Source organism: Falco peregrinus, chromosome 2 (genome assembly GCF_023634155.1).
Source record: "Falco peregrinus isolate bFalPer1 chromosome 2, bFalPer1.pri, whole genome shotgun sequence".
Classification (NCBI taxonomy): Eukaryota; Metazoa; Chordata; class Aves; order Falconiformes; family Falconidae; genus Falco; species Falco peregrinus.
The window spans coordinates 116,868,217-116,889,387 of NC_073722.1; the positions used below are offsets into that span (position 1 = coordinate 116,868,217).

At 54.0% G+C, this 21,171-nt stretch overlaps 1 protein-coding gene across 3 annotated transcripts in view; it reads left to right on the plus strand.

Moving 5' to 3' along the window:
• Positions 1–2,613: 2,613 nt before the first annotated feature.
• The window catches only part of PIK3R5 (phosphoinositide-3-kinase regulatory subunit 5), a 65,366-nt gene continuing 46,808 nt past the window's right edge, over positions 2,614–21,171 (plus strand). For 2 of the 3 annotated variants that reach the window (XM_055794632.1, XM_055794636.1), the window contains exon 1: positions 4,894–5,046. The gene's annotated coding sequence lies outside the window, so the exon portion shown is untranslated. Of the gene's footprint in view, positions 2,635–4,893; positions 5,047–21,171 lie in introns of those variants that run through there. The other variant, XM_055794634.1, reaches the window with a different exon arrangement.

The window sequence follows — 21,171 nt, forward strand, 5'->3', positions numbered from 1 at the left end:
AGAGAGGGGAGGGCAGCAGGCTGCGGTGGATTTAGGGTGGGGGAGAGGTTTCAGGGCAGGCGTAGACCTGCATGGGGAAATTTGACCTGGCCAAGGGAGATCACAGCCTGCAGAGGGACAGTTTCTCTGCCTTTGCAGAGGGACAGTTTCTCTGCCTTTGCAGAGGTGCTGCCCAGGGAGAGGGGACCTTCCACTGGGCTTCTTGCAAAGGGTCAGCAGGGCCAGAGACACAGTGCCTGCCTGCAGAAACCTGGCGGAAAGCTGCTGCAGGGGAGGAGGATGAGGGGGAAGCCTGCGTGGGATTTTTTGGGTGCTTCCCAGCTCCAAAGCCTGCTGCTCTCCCCTTGTTTAGACCTAGGGACCCCTTAGCTGGGGGACAGAGGAGTGAGGGGCATTGACTGGGGCAATGCGGCGGTGTGAGGGGGTCAGCTTTGCCCCATGGCCTCCCAGCACATGAGGGGCCCAGCGAGGAGAGAGCTTGTGCAAATCCTTGGGGAGCCAGGAGGTTGCAACAGGAGCTTCCTTCCTGCGAGCTGCAGTGCTGGTTCAAGCTGCCGGCAGAGAGGCAGGGTCCTCACTGCACCTGCAGAACTCCTTTAGGGCAGCATCCCCATCCCTGAGCCTCCAGCTACCAGCGCGGTGGGAACCGCTGCTGGAATGGGGAAGGAAAAAAAAATCTTCGAAAAGATGCATTTGCAGAAAGTGGTGGCTTCTTGGTTTGTAACCTCCTGGTTCTGCTGTGACGGGTGTGGATATGGAGAGCAGGAGTTTGTGAGCCCTCCAGCCATGAGCTGGGTGATGAGTCTTTATCCACAGACTTTTTTCCTGCCTGGGTTTTGAGCATTCTTGTCAATGCTCTGGTGGTCATCACACCCTGAGCAATATTCTTATGTTTAGCTTATAAACACTGCATTTAAGCAGAAAACTGAACTGCAAGATTTGAGACAGAACAGCCATCTTACAGGTATTTATCATAGAAATCAGCAGCGTCGTTGGTTCAGGGAAGTATATGTGTAGTACCAATACAGGTTTTAGCAATGTGTTGAGTAGAAAGGAATGGGAACATGACCATGATGGATTTCTGAGCATCTCTGTGAGTCAGGGGTAAGTCCCATTTTCAGCAGCCTCCCTGTCAGAGGTGCCTTTGTGCTGATTCGGAGGATGAGGAACCAAAATAGAAGCTGGGCAAAGGAGATTTGGGTTTGTGAGTTTACATTCCTGGAAACAAAAAATGATTTGATTGAAGCAGAATGACTGCTTTCGTGGGAAATGTTGACAGCTGGCCGGCCCTCGTGCACCTCGGTGCCTTTGCATACATCGGAAACCTGATTTGCTTAGAAATGTTCTTTATGGAAATCACTTTCTATCACCCAAGGGGCTTCATTCAGCAATTACTTCGTTCTTCTCCCAGCCAAGTGTTTCCATGAATTACTTTGGAGTTGTTTGTGGAAAAAATTACATTTATATTTTAATATTTTCTCTCTAGCCCTGTATCGGCTATTGAACATCCTTTGGAGCAGAGGTGGTGACTCCTGGGCATCTGGTAGCAGTGATGTGCCAGATCTCTGCCCTCTGAATTTGCATTGGTGTGGGCTTTTCTGCCGAGTTAGCTGGAACTTGCAGTTTGATATTTGGGTCTTTTTATCTTGCCGCATCAGCTGTGGAAGGACAAACAAGACCAGGCGAGCACGAAAGCAGAGCAGTGCTGACAGCCCGCGCACCTCTGGAGCAAAGCTTGCCCACCGGAGCCGGCTGGCCCCGCGTTTCCCTGGCAGAGGGTGTTTACCCCAGGTCAGTGTTTCACATCACGTGCTGTTTCCGTGTTTACTCTGGTGCTGAGAACCCAAAGGTCTAAATAAGCGTGTTGTTAGAGCACAGCCTCAGCTTCCTCCTCCCCGGCTGGGGCTGGGAGGGGAAGGAACTGATCTCTGGAGCCATGCGACGTGCCCAGCAGGCTGCCGGCGTGCCCCACGGCACTGCGCCGGCTGGGGCTCCGTTAGCTCTGGCATTGCCCTCGGTGTCACTGCAGCCGCCCTGAATGCAACGCTGCTGCACGGGTGGGAGCAGCTTGGGCTGCCTCCCCTGCTCTCCCTGTGGCCCCTAAAAGCCATCTGAGATCCCTTAGCACTGCCCTGCTGTCACCTCAGATCATGGCACTGAGGGACTCCTGAACTCAAATGAGAAGAACTGAGCGGTGAGGAGGAGCGCAGTGCCCTGCTCCCAGGAGCTGCCATGAGCATGCTGCTGTCAGCAGCCCTTGGAGGTACCTCCGTGCTGGAGCCCTTTCCCTGAGGTGGCTGCTCCAGCCTGGTGGCCACCATGCTGCTGTTTGTCATTCTTGTCACTGCAGGCTACAGCAGCGGTGGCTGGGGCATGGCACAGCACCTCCCTGCGCCCCTCCGCTTCCTTCCGCTGGCACGAGCCCCCTGAGCCACTGTTTTTGGCAACTTCCTCAGGCTGCAGCATGCCACCATCAGCTCACAGCAGGTCAGGTGGGGAGGGCACAGAACAGGAGGGGACACCCTGCAGCTCTGACACCCGGAGAAGTTTGGCCTCTTCAGATTTAACCCCTCTGACATGTCCCAATTCCTCTGGTTATGGATACACCTGAAAAGCTGGCTCTGAAACCAGGAGGTAGGAATGGGGCAGGAGTGATGGGAAAGGTCAGGTTGCCATCCCAGAAACTAATTTCAGCCTTTAAAGCTTGCGTGAGGAGCCCAGGTCGAGGCGAGGCTGCGGCACAAAGCCAGCTCCACCTGAGATCGGGCAGCTCTGCAGCGTAGTGCCTCGGGGCAGGTGGGGCCATGACATGAGACTTTCCCCTTCCTGCTATTTTTGCCACCACCGGAGGATTTCTTCTGAATTGCTGGTGGCCGCTCAGCTGGGGAAGGTCAAGCTCACGTTCACACAGGTTTCGCCTGGTGCAGGGCGATGCCCCAGCACTGCAGCTGCGGCGGGAGGCAGCCGGGGCGCTGAGCACCAGTGTCCCACGCAGTTTGTGCAGGGGGTGGTTGTTTCCCTGGGTCACCAATTGCAGGGTATTTTGGCTTTGCCTGGGCTTGCTTCTTTTAAAATTCTCTGGAATCTCACTGTGAAACCCACATCTATTTCGGCCCCTGAGCAGCTTTCGAATCTCGGCGCATCAGTAACAGCGGAAAAACCGAAACCTGCAAAGAAACCCAAAGGCAGGTTCTTGCCCCTACCCATAGTGTCAGCTGGGCTGGATCCAGCCACAAGCCCCCTGTGGCAGGTGGGCCAGCGGGAAGGTGTGGGGGGCGAGCACAGACGGCGGCAGAGGTGGCACAGGCCCTTCCTCTGGAGCAACCTTGAAGGCAGCAGGAAAAGGCCATTCTCAGGTGACTCCAGAGCAGAAACCAGCAGCATGTCCCTGGCCTGGTGTCACTTAGCCCAGGCTGTGGGGGGCTTTGCACTGTTGGTACCGAGGGTTCTTCCAGCAGAGATGGGTAAAGGGCTGCATAGGGAGGAAGGAAAACAAGCTCACATAATACATAGGATGGAGGCATGGAGGGAAGGAGAGAGGGACAGGGGAATGGGGAGGTGGGTGACTGGAGGGATGGACAGATGGATGAAGGGAGGGAAGGATGGAGTGGCGGGTGGAGGGTTGGAAAGGTGCATGGATGGGAGTAGAAAAGGAGAACTTGATGGAGGGAAGGGTAGATGGATGAATAGCAGGGTAATGGGATGGATGGGTGGGTGAGTGGGTGGATAGAAGAATGGGGGGCTCGATGGATGAGTGGTGGAATGGAGGAATGGAATGGATGGAGGGGTGGATGAGTGGAAGAGTGAAGAGTGGAAGGGGAAGTGGTGGAGTAATACAGAGTGTTCATTAGGATGGGTGGGTGGCTGAGGGGATGGCCAGCTGGGTGAATGGCAGGGAAGTGGGAGGGAGGGAAGGATGGGTGGATGGACGGGTGGATGGGCAGATGGGTGGATGAAGGGGTGGGTGGAGGAGGAGGGGGTAGACGGGTGGGTGGATGCATGGATAGGTGTGTGGGTGTGTGGGTGGATGGATGGATGGATGGGTGGGTGGATGGGCTGGTGGATGGGTGGGTGGGTGGATGGATGGTGTGTGAATGGATGGATGGGTGGATGGGTGGATGGGTGGATGGATGGGTGGGTGGATGGGTGTGTGAATGGATGGATGGGTGGATGGGTGGATGGGCTGGTGGATGGGTGGGTGGGTGGATGGATGGTGTGTGAATGGATGGATGGGTGGATGGGTGGATGGGTGGATGGATGGGTGGGTGGATGGATGGGTGGGTGGATGGGTGGATGGGCTGGTGGATGGGTGGGTGGGTGGATGGATGGGTGTGTGAATGGATGGATGGGTGGGTGGGTGGATGGATGGGTGGGTGAATGGATGGATGGGTGGATGGGTGGATGGGTGGGCGGATGGGTGGATGGATGGATGGATGGATGGATGGATGGATGGATGGATGGATGGATGGATGGGTGGATGGGTGGATGGGTGGGTGGATGCGTGGATGGGTGGATGAGTGGATGGATGGGTGGATGGGTGGGTGGGTGGATGGATGGGTGGATGGGTGGATGGGTGGGCGGATGGGTGGATGGATGGGCGGATGGATGGATGGATGGATGGATGGATGGATGGATGGATGGATGGGTGGATGGGTGGGCGGATGGGTGGATGGGTGGATGAGTGGATGGATGGGTGGATGGGTGGGTGGGTGGATGGATGGATGGGTGGATGGGCTGGTGGATGGATGGGTGGGGGTACACGGATGGATAGATGGATGGATGAATGGGCGGGCGGGAAGGACGGGCGGGCAGAGGTGAGGCCGGGGCGCGGTGGAGAGGCCGGGACGCGGTGGAGGGGCCGGGGCGGGCGGGCCCGGGGCCGCTGGGCGCACACGTGCGGGGCGGGCCCCGCCAGCAGCCCCGCCCCCGCCCGCCCCGGTGCCGCCGGTGCCGCCGCCGCGGAGCGCAGCGCAGCGCAGCCCGGCGTGGAGCCGGCGGGGCGCGCCGAGGATGGGCAGGGGGGCCCCGGCGGCAGCCGCCCCCCAGGTGGGAGCGCCGCGGGTGCGGATAGCGGGGAGGGTGTCTCCGTGTACCGGGGGGCGGGGGGGGTTCGTGCACCCACTGGGCGCGGTGTAACCGGGGAGCTCCGTACTACCGGGATAGCTCTGTACGCCTCGTGTCTGCGGAGGGGGTGGGCGAGCAGGGGGTGCCTTATAACCGGGGTGTCCGTGTAACCGGGGAGCCTGTGCGCCCAGTGGGCACGTGGGGGGGGGGGGGGGGTGTGTCGGTGTAGCGGGAGAGCGCTGTGCACCGCTGTGCCTGGAGCGGGCTGGGTGATTGGGGGGAGGGACATTTATAACTGGGGGCGTCCCAAGTAACAGGAGGGGGAATGAACCCGGTGTGTGTGGGGTTCCCGTGCAGCTGGGGGCTTCCACTTAAACCCACCAGCGGGGGTGTCACCAGCCCCGTGCTGGGGACTTGGAGGTCCTTTGCAGCCTTGGGAGGGGACACCCTGCAGCACGTCTCCCTCGGGGTCCCCTGGCAGCCCGGCACGGTCTGTGGCCACCGTGCCCTGGCCAGGAGGAGCCGGTGTCACCCACAGGTGGGGACGGCCCCGCTGCCGTGACTCATTTCTGGACTGTACTTGTTTTGCTCCGTGCGCCCCGCAGAGCTGCAGCCCGGGGCCCAGGTGTGGGCCCTGCCTGGCCCCAGGGGACCACCCCGCCATGCCTGGGTCCCCGGGAAATCCCGGGGGCTCTCCAGTGCCTGCCTGGAGTTTTGGCAGGGCTGGTGGCGGGGGTGGCAATGAGTCACCCCGTGTCACTGCAGCAGGAGCTCTGTTCCCTGGGCTGGGGGGACCCAAGGGCCAGGAGTCGCCTGTTGCTCCCATCACCCTCAGCCGGGTCCCCACAGCCTGAGGGGCCGGAGGTGTAACCCCTGGGAGGGCTCTGCTTTGGCAACAGGATGTGGTTTGGGATGTATGTGACAAACCCAGCAGCGTGTCATCCTTCTGCCATCGGAGTCTGGACAGGCGCCAGCCCTGAGATGTCCCTGTGGTGCTTCGTGCACCAGCCTGTGCCGATGGCTGTGCCTGCGAAGGAGCATCTTCCATCCGGAGCTGCCATGGCCTGACGGCGTGGCCAGTGCCGACCCGAGGGTGCCCAGCACCACCCTGGCCTCCTGCTCCGCTTGCTTCTGCCGCAGCCTCCCCGAAAGGATGTTTAGCTGCTTTGGGCGGTGTAAACCCTAAGGGAGGAAAAGGCTAGGCTGATTCAAATCACTAACGAAAGCGGGAGAAAAGAGATTTCAGACCTTTGTTTTCATGTTTATTAAAATCTCACTGCTGTCGCCCCAGCACCCTTAACATTGCTAATGGCTCGTTTTCGGTGCTGCTGCTGCTCTCAGTGCAGTGAAAACTTGCTCAGGTAGCTGCAGGCTGGTGCTGCTTGCCCTGCTGTTAAAGGGGCTAATGCTGAACAGCTGCAAGTTGTTTAGTTTTTCCATTTAGATTAATTTTCTAGATCCTGGTTTGATGCAGAGCCTGCAAACTCCAGGGATATGCAGGATGTCAATGCTTTCATTTTTGTGTGTGTCAGAGGGGTCTGGTTTTTGTTGTTGTTGTTCAGAGCAAAAACTTGCATGGAGTTGCAAATTGTTTCCAAAACACGATTGCAAAGTGTTTTGGAGCTCTTGGGTGTTGCTCAGATTAGAGTTTAAACCTAGAAAGATGAGAAGATAAAGAGCAGGAGCCTAGCAGTGGTTGTTGCAGTGGTTCCATCCCTCTGTTACTGTGGCGTTGCGAGGCTGGAGGGCTCTGGTGGAGCTGGGCAGGGTGATGCACTGCAGGTTTCTGCAGGGAGGCAGCTGGGCAGTGCAGTGCCTGGTCTGCACTGCCAGCCAGGGGTGTGCATCTGGTCCGGGGCCAGCTCCAGCCTCATGATGTCCTGTGGAATTTAAGTGGGGGGAGCTCACTGGTCTGCATTCCCTGGCATCGTGCGGCCATCGCTCTCCTGCTCCCGGTAGCTCCGCAGCCTGGTCGGGGAGAGAGGAAAGGGGGTGAAAAGTGTTGGAGGTGCTTGTGCAGAGGGAGAAGCTGTCACACCAGTGTATTTGGGGTAGGGGGTTAGGGCTCCTCGCTGGCAGCCTCACATCTCTGGTGCTGTAGGATGGTGCAGCTGGCTAGTCCCTCCTCCCCGCTGGAGATCAGGGCACCTGAGTTTGGAGGAAAGCAAACCAAAGCTGTCACCATGTGCCTTTTGCTGAACGTGAAAATGAAGACATGATTTTTGCACCAAGAAAGAAGAAGTGAATCCAGACGAAAGCACTGTCAGAGAGGTACTGTACGCCGCTCCAACGGGGTGTGCTCCCCATGCTGTAGCAGCCCTCAGGGCTGAGGGATGCCAAATGTGGCAGCAGCTTTGCAGTCAGCGTGGTGCTCCGGCTGTGGTGGAGACCAGGACCCACTCAGGGGCATGGGGACCGCTTGCAGCCTTGCCACGCTGCAGCTCACCTGGGGTGCTTTCGACTTCTCTTTTTTGGGTGACCGCTAAGTTGTTCCTGGCATGACGGGGCTGCCTATTTTTAGTTTTTTGCATTATTATTTTGCAAGTGGAAAATTGTGCATGGGTTTGCTAGGGGAGAGCCCCCCAGGTGAGTGCCCCAAGGTTGTTTTTGAGAGATGGGAGGCTCCTGCTGCATCTGAAATCTGCTCCCATCAACACTTTGAACTTGCACTGGGCAGTAGGTGAGAGGATGGGGAGGGGGGATGAGGTTCCTATGGAAACTGTGCCCCCCTCCCTCCGTGGGGCACTGCACAGCAGCCAGGCTGGTTTTTCTTGCTGCAGCTCTGTGCTCTGCAGCCGTGCTCGGCAGGGGAGGTGTTTTGGGCTGGGAATGTTACTCCTGACTGCAGCAGAGGAGAATGTGACCTGTGGATGCAATGCAGGCTCCATAGCTGCAGCTCAGGCTCTTTCCCTTCTCTCTACAAGACTTCCCTTGCACTTCCCAAAGAGGCTTGGTATTGTGGGACTCCCCATCCTTGCCTCACCTGACATGGCCAGAGGTGGTGAGGGGACCCTTTTGTCACCGTTCCAGTGCCAACCATTTCTTGTGAGGGTCCCACCCATCCAGAGTTGTCATCGGAGGGTCTGCGGGTGACCCCTGCAAACCACTCAAAGTTGCATCCCCCTTGCGCTGCATGTGTTGGGGTTTTTCACCTTCCTGAAAGCACAGCTGGTGGCATGGGTGTGATATGCACAAGGCTGTGGTGAGCTTCACCCTGTGCTGCAGCCCAGGGGGGTGGACAGGACCTTTCCCTCGTGCTTGCTGCTGGCACTGAGCCCTCATCACCGGCCGTCTGGGTGGGAGCCCGGGGAGCAGCTGCAGCTCCTGAGCGTCTTTCCCAGCATGGAGACCAAAACCCAACGTTTCCATTTTTCTGATCATGGCTTTGGCCGCCAATTAGCACGACGTGAGAACTTGTCTCCCTGATGACGTGCCTATGTGACTCCTCAGATGCTTTAATTGCAGGGTTTTCAGCAGCCAGGATGCGATGAAATGGTAATTGTTGTGATTGTATGCCGTGCGGTAACTAAAAGACGTGTCTCTTTGGCGAAGCTTAATTAGGAAATAGGGACACTGTTGGGAATGGCTCTGCGATGCGATTTTCCTAATGAAAGCTACTGAATAGGCAGCCTTGTAATGAAGAACAGACTCGCAAGGGGCACTGCCAATTGCTCTTCTCTAGTGTTAATTTTGTATTTCCTCCCCATTGTTTCTAATACCCTCTTGGAAAAGCTTGAAGATAAAATGCTTTATTTTCTTATGCCTTGTATCCTGTTTGGCAAGCTGCATTTATAGCATGTGCATCTGGAATACATGAGTGGCCAGGCATGAGCTCCTTCAGGCTTGTTAATCTCTGATTTCAAGCTCTGCCACTTAAAAAAAAAAAAAAAAAAAGGCAACTTCGGTTTGCGGTCGGATGATCCACTCCCTCACTAGCATTGTGCAGCAGGAGATGCTCGGCTGAGTTTGCAGATGCGTAGCTGGAAGAGAGCTGGCTCCGTCGGGTGTGAAGGCAGTGCGATGCTACGGGAAGCGCGGTTTGTTTGGAAACAACGTGGTGGGGTTTCGTGTTCGAGGCTTGGCTGTTTTCGTCTCAGCTGTCCTCTCCTTGCAAGTGTGATTGCTGTATTTAACTGTAACCTGCCACATCTGAGAGTTCACCCAGGTTTGGGTCTCCTGCTGGTAAGACGGAGCCCACAGGTCGGTCCTGGCAGCTGTGTGCTTCAGTGCTCCCACCTGCGCTGTGCCATTCCTGGAGGGGGCTGGTGAGTGCCCGGTGTGTGCCCAGGGAAGAGTGGGCTCCAGCGCTCCCTCCCTACTGTGCTGGGCTGGCTGGCCCTGGAGAGCTCGGCAGAGGTTCTGAGCCAACAGATGTGAGCGTGACCTTCTCTGCTGAGTTAAAAGGGGAATAGGAAAACGCTGCCTGGCTGGGTGACACGGTCCTGTGGTGCTGTGACAAATCATTGTCAGTCACAGCAATGGTGCTCGGTGCTGCAGGGGGACTGTATTTGTAAGAGTGATGGAGATGGGGCTTGGTTTTCCCTCAGATGCCCAAAATTCCCACATTGCTTGGGGCGAGAGCAGCTTGGGTGCTCCGAAATGCTGCTGGTCCTTAATTTGGGGTGGATTTAAGCAGAAGTGGGCAGAGCCTGGCATGAGCATCTCATGTGACGAGGGTGCCTGGCAATGGAAGGGCACGCTGGAGCATCGCCTCCCTGGTCACGCTGCTCACAGCTGCCCAACACTGCTCCAGCCGAGCAGGAAGAGATCAGCTTCAGCCCAGTCTTGTGACTGTCCTTAGCAGCTGCTGCAGTATGGAATTCGTCATCTTTTTTATCCTATGTTGGAGGGTTTTGTGCTGTAACATCAAGGTATTCTCAATATTGTGTTAATGTCTGTTCTAGTGCAGCGCTGCATGGACGGGTGTATGGCTGGTATGTGCACACTGTAGGAAAGACCGTGTTGGCTTGAGCTTGCAAAAGTGTTTTTCATCCCTTCCACAAAGGCCCATTCTTTGTTGTCTCAAATTAGGATGAAACGCTTCCCCTTTCAGCTGCTTCCCCCATCACTCTATGTCTATTTAAACCCTCAGCCCAGAGGCTTCTCTGCAAACAAGCTCTCATCCTTTCAGGTGGCATTTCCCTTTTCTCATTGTTTCTGGCAATCTGTACATGTGAAACTTCACAAATGTTTCTTCATTCTTGGTGTCTTTGTGTTGACAAACCTTGCAAATCGGTACAGACACCGTGTACAGCCTCCCACCCGCCTGCGGGTGCATGATGGAGTTACAGCAGCTCTCGGGCGTGGAGGCTTTGCAGTCTGACTGAGCAAAACACCAGCCCTGCAGACCCAGGCTGGGTGACATCCCCGCTGCTCCTCATCCATGTGTGTGAATGCTGCTTATCTGAGAGGACTTCTGCTTGAGGCTAACCTCCCTGGATCAATTAACCCGATGGCAATCAAAGCCAACAAGCCTAGCATCACCAAAGGACTGCTCATTAAATGCAAATTGTTGCCAGGTTGATCTGCTCTGAATGATGGTGGGTGCTAATCCTTTAGGGACCTTGGATGGGGTGAAGAAATGGCTATGTGGGTTTAAATCCACTTTTGCTGGGACCGAACACACCTGGAGCCTAGGGGTCTCCTTTGGTGGGCCCTAAGCTGCCAGATTGCGGTGCTGGCTTTGAAGTGATGGCAGGATAGCGAGTATTTAACAGCATCCTGCAGGCTCCTTGTGGTCTCCAGCCAGAACACTGAGTATGATGCTTTAGGCTGAAGGGGGTAGCCTTTGACCCTGGCAGTTGGGCACTTGCAGTCAGCTTCATGCCAGGTCCCAGGAGCTCAGCTCCTGGTGAAGAGCTGCAGTGAAGAACTGGCCCTGCAAGGGCCTCCTGTGCCATGATGCTCCTGCCCATCATGGGGCTGGGAGGGGTTCAGGCTGCATTTGCTGTATGAGCTCTTACCCACCTGTGAGCAAGGAGTGCGACTGGGGGCATCTGGGGACTTCTGCATGTGGGAGACCAGCTGCTCGGGGCTGTGCCAACCTGGCTGGAGGCTTTTCAGAGGTGTGTTGTGCTCAGTGTCCCTCACTGCTGTTGTATCACCTTCAAATATAGTCACCAAGCGATGGAGAAGGGATGGAGCGTGGTGGATAGACCCTTCACATGGAGCAGACGATACCTTTCTGCTTGTCTTCTCCATGGCTTCTTGGGCTGATAGACATGTAGCTCTGAGGTCAGCACTAGGCTAGGCCAAGGGATGGTCCAGCTCAGGGACTCACCCTCAGCCAGGGAGGGTCCAGGGGCTTGGGCTTCTCTCACTGCAATGGGATTGCCCTGAGTGATCCAGTCCCAGCATCTGCAGGACTTGGCACATCTGGGATGCAGCAGTAGCCTCCAGCACAGCTTGAGCCTGCTTTTTCCCAGAGATGAATACAGGGCTGGGAAAGGTTTCATGCCTGGGCTCATCATTCCCCTCTCAAACGGCAAGTGTGGATGCTGCTGTGATGTTTCAGTGCTGTGGCCTGTTTGAAGATGATCAGGGGCTGAACAGCCTGGTGGAGTTGGTGGCTGCTGGCCGTTCTACTGTTGGATGGATGCCCACCCCTCCGTGGTCTGCCTCCTCATGTGCAGTCTTCCTTTCTTCTCATTGATTATGGTGCTGCTGCTGCTGTGGTTGTACCGAGTCCTCTGGTCGAAGTGGTGCTCACACCCTTCCGTGAGCTTTGGGAGCACCTGTGGATCACGGGCGTGCTTCCCCTTGGCCCATGGGTGGTGGGGAACAGCCAAAACCATCCTTGCCGTCATCTGTCTTTTGTGGTGCTGCAGCCAGCGGTGCTGGAAGTAAATTGAAGGTTTTGGGCAACCAAGCCAGGGACTAAAAAGGCTCCTGGGTTCCCAGCAGGGTCTCCACAATGGCAGGAAGCAACTTCTAAAGCTTCCTTTGGATACACAGGGCCTTGGGGGAAAGATTTACTTGCTTGTTTATGCTGTAAGTTAATCTATTTAGTGGGTTTGGCATTAAAGCTCACAAAAAGCCCTCTGAAATGGTCACGCTGCTTGTTTGTAGTGCTTTGTCTCTCACTTACTTTGTTTCACAGCTGGAGTAGTTAAGCAGAGACGGAGCCAATTGAAATCTCACGTGTAAACTTGTTTTTCCGAATAGGCTGAAGGAATTAGCATGAGCTCTTGCTGTCCTTTGTGGTCGCAAGGGAGCTGTGGGTGGGGAAGGCAGCGTGGGGCAGAGGTTGGGGGCTCCTCTGGGAGGGACCCTCAGTTGTGTGTGCTCCATGCCAATTTGCTTGGCTGCAGGATGGGGATGGTCCCTCGCCCTACTGAGGCTAATAGGTGATTTTACAATAGAAAAAAACCCCAACAAACCAAGCCCCCCAAACCCCAGCACCCCTCCCTGTGAGCCAGTGTAGCAGAGTAGGGAGCTTTTTGGGGGCAAGGAGAGTTTGGAGAAGCATAGGAAAGTGCTGGGTCAGTGGAACAAAGAATAGGTGATGAGAATTCTTAATGGTATCATGGTATCACCCTTTCCCTTTGTGTTTGATCCTATCCTAAACATGATAGTGCCACCCCACATGTAACCCTGCACAAGAAAATGGAATGTTACCCAAGGGCCATGTTCAAAGAAGCCCCATGTACGCAGCAACTGCTGTAGAAGGCACATGGGGACAGCTGGGGTTGAGGTGTTGTGCCCAGAGGTAGTAGGTGATTGGGCTCACTCCCAAGCTGAAGACTTTGTTGGAGTGTCCTTCAGCTTGGGAGGGAGCTCGGCGTCTTTAGCTTCAGTCAAGTCTTCAGCTTAGGAGGGAACGCAGCATGTGCTATGCCTGGGCATGGACTGCAGCCCCCAGGTGTCCTGTATGCTTTTGGGAGGGTGTCTCCTGCTGAGCGTGGGAAGTACCTGGAGGCTTGTCCCCTTTGCCCCCATGTGAGTGGCCACAGGACCCTTCCAACAGAGATGTCCCCTTGGATCTGGCCTGCCAAGCTGAGCAGCCACTGTAGGGAGCGTTGGGAGGAACTGATGCGCTGTCATGTCCTTCACTTCCTTCTTGGCAGGGGCAGCTTGGCTGCTGCCTTTATTTTGGGAGAAAACTTTTTTTTGTTTTCTTCTCTCTAAATTATGCATTTGCTGATTTTTTTAATTCCCCCCCCCCCCCCCCCCCCCCCCCGCGCCCCGAGTCCTCTCCTGTGACACACAGCCCCTTCTCTGCTGAACTTCCACCTTCCCTGAAAAGCAGCCCTGGAGTTTCCATTACACACTGCTGAGGCTGGGGCTGTGCCAAACACCGTCGCTATCTCCAGCCCAAATCTTGGGGCTTAACTCGACACTGAGCTTGTAATTGACTGTGATGTTGGGTGAAACTTTAATCTTCACTGTTGTGATAAAGGACTGATACAAGCTAAAATTAACTCTTGCATCAATGTGGTGAGGGGTTTTCATAACTGGTGCCAGGAACAAGTACGTTTCCTCTCTGAAAAGTGGGTATATATAACTGCTCTTTTCTTACTTTAGATCAGCTATGTGTCATTATTGCTGTTTTCTGAGGAGAAAAATAGAGGCTTTTCTTCACCCCTGGCTGAACTTTGCCAAACCTGTGCAGCCCGTCGGGTGCTGCTGGCTGGGGATGGGGTTGCTGGGTCATCTCTCTGCGGTGTGCCACACTGGCTGGCTGGGAGCGGGGCTTGGGTGCTGGGAAGGTGAGGAGGTGGTGCTGGCTGTGTGGCAGTACTGGCAGAGCTGCTATTGCCGAGGAGAGGGAGAGGGAGACGGAGGAGGGAGGGGAGAGGGAGACGGAGGAGGGAGGGGGAGAGGAGACGGAGGAGGGAGGGGAGAGGGAGACGGAGGAGGGAGGGGAGAGGGAGACGGAGGAGGGAGGGGAGAGGGAGACGGAGGAGGGAGGGGAGAGGGAGACGGAGGAGGGAGGGGAGAGGGAGACGGAGGAGGGAGGGGAGAGGGAGGAGGGAGGGAGAGGGAGGAGGGAGGAGGGAGGGGAGAGGGAGAGGGAGGGAGGGGAGGGGAGAGGGAGAGGGAGGAGGGAGGGGAGAGGGAGAGGGAGGGGAGAGGGAGAGGGAGGAGGGAGGGGAGAGGAGAGGGAGGAGGGAGGGGAGAGGGAGGAGGGAGGGGAGAGGGAGGAGGGAGGGGAGAGGGAGAGGGAGGAGGGAGGGAGAGGGGAGAGGGAGGGGAGAGGGAGGAGGGAGAGGGAGGAGGGAGAGGGAGAGGGAGACGGGGGAGAGGGAGGAGGGAGGGAGACGGGGGAGAGGGAGGAGGGAGGGAGACGGGGGAGAGGGGAGAGGGAGGAGAGGGAGGAGGGAGGGAGGAGACGGAGAGGAATAGGAGAGGAGGAGGAGGGGGGGGAGGAGATGGAGAGGAGGGAGGGGGTAGAGGAGATGGAGATGAGAAGGAGGAGGAGATGGAGACGGAGAGGGGGATGGACTTTGCTTTCTGCTCCTGGCCAGAACATGAAGCACAGGCTGCTGAAAACCTGTCAGCCTTGGGCTGGTGTGTCGGAAGGTGAGCAAAGTGCTGATGGAGGGGAGATGGGAAAAGCACAGAGGGTAGCGCTGGATTTTTTTTTTTCACCATTGGGTTTTTTTTAGGAAGTTACTGTTCAGCATCACCATGTACTTACGATAGTGAAATCCAGGAAATTCCCACGGACCTCTGTAGCTGCTCATCTGCCTCGAGCAGGAGGACTGCAAAGGCAATGGGGACTGGGGAGCCACAGACTGGAAGGGCTGTCAGGACTGGGAGGGCTGTCAGGACTGGGAGGGCTGCCAAGGGTCTCTCCCTGCCCTTGGGGCAGGGTCCACTTTCCTCTGTCATTCAATTTGAATCTGTTGCTGCTTGTTCTGCCTCCAAGGACCTGGGCACAGATAAGTCTCTGTACAGCAGCCTTTCTGTGACTGAGTTTCTCTCATTTCCCACCTCCAGCAGAGCAGGGCACATCCCCTTCAGTTTGAAGCAGAGCAGGGCATGCTTTCTCCCTGCCCTTCAATTTGAAGCTTATCCTTCAGACTCTCCAGGAACGGGACTTCTGCAGTTTCCTTCAGAAACCATTGCAAAAAGTAACAGACCTTATTCTAACAACATCAGGAATACACATTCCTCTCTGTGCCTTTCACTTCCCAAAGCTTGATATTTGAAATGTTGAGGAGTGTTGCGTTACAGGAGTTAAAGATAATGGAATACGGAGATGAAGGGTGCAGCCGGTGTTTTTAGCTGGAGATGGAGGTGAAAGCAGCATCTTGCCAGTGGTAAGAGCATCTCTGATTGAAAATCTGCAGTGAGTCACTGAGGTTGCATACAGAGAAACGTCTTTTTGGAGAAAGAGAGAAGGTGCCGTTGCAACTGTTCTTGGTGATGGCTTGGTGGGACTAATTTAGAGATTTGTATTTCTCAACATCAAAATACACCATGGCTTTAAAGGGGTAGTCAGTGGAATTCCCCCAGTATCTGTTTGTCAAAATACACTAGATCCTGTCCTGAAAAATAGTAATTGTAAAAAAGAACATTTTAAAAATAAGTCAAGAGGAAGTCTCAGTCTGCAGAATGGTAGGTAGGTTTGCAGACTATTTTGCGCTGGATACTGTCGCACTGTTGGGGTTTCAGTTTCCCCTAAGTGTGGCTGCTGGGGTCTGATGCTGGTCATGGTCCACGTTCACATTGCCGATCTTGCAGCAGAGGAATCGCTCGCTTACAGAAAGTCCCAGTATAGTCTGCAAGTGTCTTCAGCTTGTACGAGTCTGCGATGCGTTGCAGGCTACCTCTGTTTGTCAAGGAAATTCACAGTTGAGTCTAAAACTCAGACCTGAATATGGAAGCAACAAACCTTCAAACGACTGGTTTGAGCTCAGGTCAGGCGAGATGCAAAGCTGATGCAAAATGTTGTAATCCTCTCTCAATTACTGTTGAATATCTGTCTCTGGGAGGTGCCTTGGCTTCCTAAAACCTACTGCTGGTCTACAAAATTGGGTATGTGAAAGGCTGAACCTGGCACTCACAACTGATGAGCTTCTGCTGTTCTCATTCTCTCCCACCAGTTCCTATGAGACCCCAGGGCTGGAAAAGGGGTCTCCTTTGTTCTCACTCCACACCTCCACTTGCAGCCAGCACTGCTGGTGGGGAAGGTGGTAGCGATGCTGCGAAACCAGCGTGTACTTGTTTTAAACCCAACACTTCTCAAACTTGACTGGATTGCAGTTTCCAGGTTGCTGTTACTACACGTTGCTAGGAGTCCTTTTCTGTTACTTCATCCAGCTGCAGCTGTTACTGCGCAGGGACCGACTCTGGAAGGATCAGAGGGGGTTTGTGTGAGCGCTGAGTCTCATGAGCAGCACATGGTCCTCATGAAGCTGATCCCATGGTAGATGATGCAGACGATGGGATCGGAGGTTCATACACATCATGCCAGATGCACGGCACCTTGTTTCTATGATCACCTTGTTCCTCTCCAATAGCTAAAAATTGCCTGGGGGTGGCTGGCACTGCCCTCCGAGGCTGCTGGTCCATGTTCAGGTTTTGGGTACCTGCGGCGACTTCTTTGCTAAAACTGGAACCGGTGCATTGCTCTGGACTTGTCCTGGTGTGACCAGAAGTTGGGCCTGGCTGCAAACTCAACCCTGGGTGCTGTGTGTCTCCTGCCAGCTCTTGCACTGTCTTTTGCAGTATGATTTACCTTGGTATCTCCGGTCAGGCTTAGGAGACTGTCTTTCCTCTTCATAAATGGAAATAAACTCCTGGAGCTGCAGTCATACTGTGATGACAAATTAATTACCAGGATGATAACGTGATGGCAGTTTCACTCTTAAATCATTAAAATTTTGTTGTGGTTTCATTTTGTACATTTTAGGGGCAGCCCCACTACTTTTCTCACTTTTTCTTATTAAAAAATGACAGAAAAAAAAATGGCTTAAGAGGAGAGCCAGTGACAGTCCCACACAGCTGTGTTCGGCAGTGATGCTCCCATCAGCTGGGTGCTGGAGCCTTCCTCGCTCCTCTGCCATCACTTCACATCCTGCTTGTGTCGGTCAGCCGTAGCGGGCTGAGTAAGAGACTGCATCTTCCCTCCAGGAGTGGTGGGGGGTGCTTGATTATAGGCGTCAGCTCAGTCAATTTCTTCAGTAACATCAAGTGAAGGTCCGTGGCTGGTCCTGCCTGCCACAGGAGATGGGAATTCTGCTGCTGGCTGAAGAGCTGATGCAGCTTTGGTGTGGAAATGAGACCTCTGCTGCTGTGTCCCACACGCGCTGGGCTGTTGGTGTCTTTGTTGCTAGCCCTCATGTGCTCCAAATAACTAAGTAATGATGCATTAATTTTATCTTATTTGTCTTGTTTTCTGGATTATCAGTACTCTAATGTAGTTCATCTGTGAAACAGCCCCACAAAATTGACCTTAGGTGGTTTCAAAGCGCACACTCCATCTTCAAAGGTGGAAATAACTCTGTTTTTACAGCAGAGACTTTAAAGTGGTTTGCTTGTAAAGCTTTCTTGGACTGGTGATTTACTGAGAGCTACTCACGCCAGCCTCCAGCACTCTTCCTCAGAGCTTACACCTGGCTGCCCAGAAGTGGAAGTCTGGTGAGGAGTCCTGGGGATCTTGAGCAGAATAAGTTACTTGCAAAAAATGTTGGCTTCTGCTTTTGTTTGTTATGAATCAAATTTGGGGGTGAAAGAACAGAAAGCTAAACTGAGTCTGTTGCAATTTCCATGTTCCCATTATTGCACTGTTTGAGCTTCTTACAGGCTTTGGAACATTTGGTGGCAAAACTGCAGGCTAAGGAAGGACGTGTGGTTATTCCTGCTTTGCACATGGGAAGCAGCTTAGGAGAATAAGGATGGGAGCTGTCTTGCTTGCCTAAAAATCTAGGCTTCTAATTTAACTTAGTTTGCAGGCTCCTCCTGAAGAGGGGTTCAAGTTGGATTGGATGAACTGACCTCCATGCCAGGTGCTTTCTCTGTCTGTAGATGTCAATTTGCCTAGATTCACCTCCTTCTAGCATAGGCAAAGTCGGAGGCAACGAATCCTACCCCTGACATAGACTCAGCGTCACTGCAGAGCTTTACGCCAGAGCAAATGGTTGATATGGGTTCTCCAAAGCCACTGGGTGATTTTTTTTTTCTCAGTTATCTTGCTTCATGCCTTGGGCTCGATCATTTTTTTTGGATCCAGATGATAATCCAGAATTTGGCAGCCTTAATTGCATTGTTGTAGGAAACCAGATGCCAAGAGTTTTGGCTGATCTTCTTTGCCATGATACATTGTTGGCTGTGCAGCAGGTTTACCAAGCGCTGGAGATCCAGAGGTTTTCTTCATGTCAAGATGCACTTTGGTGTGCTGGTAAGAGCCTTTGTGGGGATGCCAGCAGGGCTGCTGGTGGTCCAGGGTGTTCAGAGAAGAAAGTGTAAACCACTCCGACAGAAAGTCTAACTGAACAGTTGTCGTGCATATGAATAAGGTCTTTCTGGACCTAAGCGCAGTGCGACCTAGCCATCAAACCAGCTCTGGATGGCTTAATTTCATGAGAATCCTTGTCATGATCAAGCATATTTGTAGGCTAGTAATGGCCCAGTTTTCTTCTTTAGATGGTGGTGAGTATTGACTCACTGCCAGTCTTGCATCTCAAAGTGGTTCTCCCTCTTTGAGCAATTGCACTCTGGGGATTTTTTGGAGGGGAACTGAGTTACCCAGCTTAATCCACTCATCTAGCAGGGTTGTCCTGCTCAGCGGTGGTGAAGCCTGAGTGATACCTTCTATTGGTCCATTGCTCTGAGGTTGCAGCTGGTTATTGTTATTGGTACTGTCCGTGCATGCAGTGGGAAGTGCGGGAAGTCCTGGCACAGCCTGACTTACTCTCGTGCTTCCTTACCAATAACAGTTATGCAGTGGAGGAAGCTGTGGGAGAAGAGAGGCTGGTTAGGGTGCGGTCAGCTTATGAACTTCTTGAGGAACAATCTAGATGGCTCAGGAAAGTGAAGCTGCCCATCTGTATGCCCAGTCAACGTAGAACTTTCTCTAATCTTAACTAACCATTAAAAACGGTGGCTCCATCTCTCAGGTTCAGGGTACCCCTGTCACCTGAAAGGTTGAGGCTGCATGTGTCTGTTGAGGAGCATGAATGGCCACTGATACCAAAATGCAAACAAATTTTCTTAGTAATTTATCCCTGAAGAGCAAGTGTTGACCAATCCTTATCCTGCTCCTCCCCCCCTTCCCCCAGCCATCAGTCTGCTGGACCACAGCCTTGCAAGCTCTTGAGTTTCCTTCTAGGGACGGACTCAACATGCCCATAGAGCCCCCACTGAGTTTTGCTGTCCATGAGGGTTTGGTCCTTCCGAGGTAAATTTTCCCTGTTTGTTCTGGGGAGATGCAAGCCTTTGTGCTAAGAGCCCTCAAAGATAGCAGGTCTTGTGATGGCTCCTGCATGTTTTGTTTTCTCAGTAACTCCAAACGAGGTGTAAATTATGGATGTGTTTTGACCTTGTGACCATCAGTATGCCTCTCTCTGCTAATTAATGCACTGTAATTCCTGTGCTAGCAGATATTACCTCTAAAAATATTTACAGGTGCTTCTCTGGTGATAAGGCTCCAGCAAGAAGTTTTAAGCAGGGAATATGTTAAGACCCGATCCACTCTTTAGCTGTGCTGTAGAAAACTTCTGGTAATGGGGCTTATCAGACTCCCTTGGGGAAGGGAGGCAGGAGGTTTTGCCCTCTAAATGGTTTCTGTTTGCGTCAGCAGAAATCCAAGCTATTACGGCTGTAAGGAGAGTCTTCTGCATATGGAGTGATGCTTGAATCTGCCGTTCAGACTGGAAGACAGACCCAAGCTGCCTGGGGGGAGTGTAAGTCCTTGGTCCCCATGCCCACACTGAGCAAACGGGGGGGGAAACTGGTGATAAATGGTGGAAAGAGTCTTTCCTTCAGGTGTTTGTCAGCAGTATGTAGCTGTTCCTTTAGCATCAAGGTGGGAAGAGTCTAGATCCATGAATGTGCGGGGAGGAGTGGATTTCTTGGCTGCTCTGGATCGTCTCCTTCCCCGTCACAAGCCGGTGCTACGTGGCCGTGGGAAGGAGCCAAGGGGACTGACCCCCTTCAGACAAGAAAGGAGGACCTCAGGGCTGCTTGAGCCCAACCTGACTGTGTGTGTTGTCGTTGAGGGGAGTGCAGAAAGTCCTTGCTTGGGCCTGGACTGCTGCTTTCGTGTGTCTTTCCTTCCCCAGCCTCTCTGCTGCTGAGCCACATGCCCTGCTTTGGTATCTTGCAGCCTTGCAAGTGCCCAGGGACAGCATGGTTATTTCTGACCAGATCATTTGTGTGTGGTCTTTATTTTTGTATTTTCTTGAACGCGACTGTTGAGTTTCCTGGAACTGCTCGGCCCAAACCAGAGCCCTTTGCATGTTAACAGCCTCACAGCTTGTTTGCGCAGCGTAGCAGGGGCCACGTGTGGCTCTCGGATGTGGCAGGAGAGTGAAATCATCATCCAGAATAGGAAATGGTGGCACAACTTCCCCCCGGCTCCACAGCACTTCTCCTTTTGGCAGCAGCGCGCGGGAAGGTGAAGTAAGAAGATCTCTGTCGAAAATGCAGAAGTGCAAGTTGCTCTTGGAAACCATCTCAATGGGCGAGCCCGTGGTGGAGCACTTGGCTTGGGCTGAGGGGGGGGTGTATGTTTTTGTGTGGATGGATTCAGCCGCATGGCTTGTGGCTTCCTCTACAGACGAGAAGTCTACTGCGTAACGAGAGGCAGAGGATGGGTGGGCTGCAGGCTCTGCCGTCTTTGTTCCAGAGAGATGCCTTCTCCAGTTCTAGCAACTAGCAATCTGTGGCCTTGCTTGCTCGTGCGTTGTCTCAGATGTCAACCCTGCTCGTGGCATGTTGCTTAATCCCACAGGATTATTCCCACTTTCTGTGCTGGTAGAGAGGGAGAGCCATTGTCCGAGTCTGGGCTCTGCTTGTTCAGACGCTGTTGGCTGTTTACAGCAGCTGCTGCTGGGGAGGGACTGAGGCCGCCGGGGTTTGGGCTGGAATTTTCTTTGACCTCATTTGATTACTGAGTCCTACGTGCTCAGCAGTAGGGCAAAAAACACTGCAGGGAAA